The sequence below is a fragment of the Candoia aspera genome, chromosome 4 (genome assembly GCF_035149785.1).
Source record: "Candoia aspera isolate rCanAsp1 chromosome 4, rCanAsp1.hap2, whole genome shotgun sequence".
Lineage (NCBI taxonomy): Eukaryota > Metazoa > Chordata > Lepidosauria > Squamata > Boidae > Candoia > Candoia aspera.
Genome location: NC_086156.1, coordinates 6249121 through 6250154, shown reverse-complemented (window position 1 = coordinate 6250154; position 1034 = coordinate 6249121).

Sequence of the window (1034 nt, the reverse complement as noted above, 5' to 3'; positions counted from 1 at the left end):
TTTCTATTCTGACTTCTGTTTTTCGAAATTGTAGGCTCAGATTTATTTTACCCTGCCTTAGCTTCTTTCTGTGCAGGTATATGTTTACACAAAGGTCTGTTTTGCTGTTTCCCTTTTGTTCCCTCTTTACAAGCCACAGTTCCTGTAGAACATCACAAATTGCTTTTTAAGCTACAAAGATGGGAGAAGGAGGGGCCGCATTTGGGGGAAAGGATATGTTTAGATCTGTTCCACTGTTGCTCTGAAACACAGCCAGGGCCTCAATTTAAATGCACAGCTTCTGTGTTGGAGCTGCAAATACTATAAAGGAAAAGTTTCTGTCTGTAATGGGGTTTCGATTGTTCATTGCCAAAACAAGAGTTGTAGGACCCATTTTAATGATTTGGTGGCAGGTTTGGGCATTTGACCAGTCCCCACCAAAAAAAGTTGGTTGAGGGCTGTGTTGCAGATAAGGCCAGTGCAATGTAGCAGCCTTAATGAAGGGATACCATGGTTATCTTCTTTTTAGAAAACAAATAGAGAATTTAAAGGGGTTTGTTTAAACTGGCATTTCTGACTAGGAGGAGGAAAGGGAAAGGATTATACATCTTCTTGTGCCCATAGAACTTAAGAAACCTTTAATCCATCTCATCTTGACATATTCGGGAGTCTGGTTTGATTATTTAAAACTGAACACTTTATTTAAAATAGAAAAGGTTGCTAGGGCTACCTCCCATTTGCATATATGCTTTATAATTAAACTCCAGAAATGTATAACAGCAATATATGTACATTCTTGAATCTTTAAAGGGCTTCTGTTACATAAAAAATATCAGAGGAACAAAAAAGCCTACAGCAAATAATTGATTTGTTCTGCAAAGTAACATATTCAAGTTTGCCAAACTTCACATCCAGAAAATGCCTGCTTGAATGTTGTTCTATGTAAAAAACTTCCACGCTTTCTGAAAATTAGCATGCTGTGCATTTGATTGATCATGACTTGTCGGCTTTCCAGGAGTTAAATGTTTCCAAATGCTGGTATCTTCCAGTGTGTC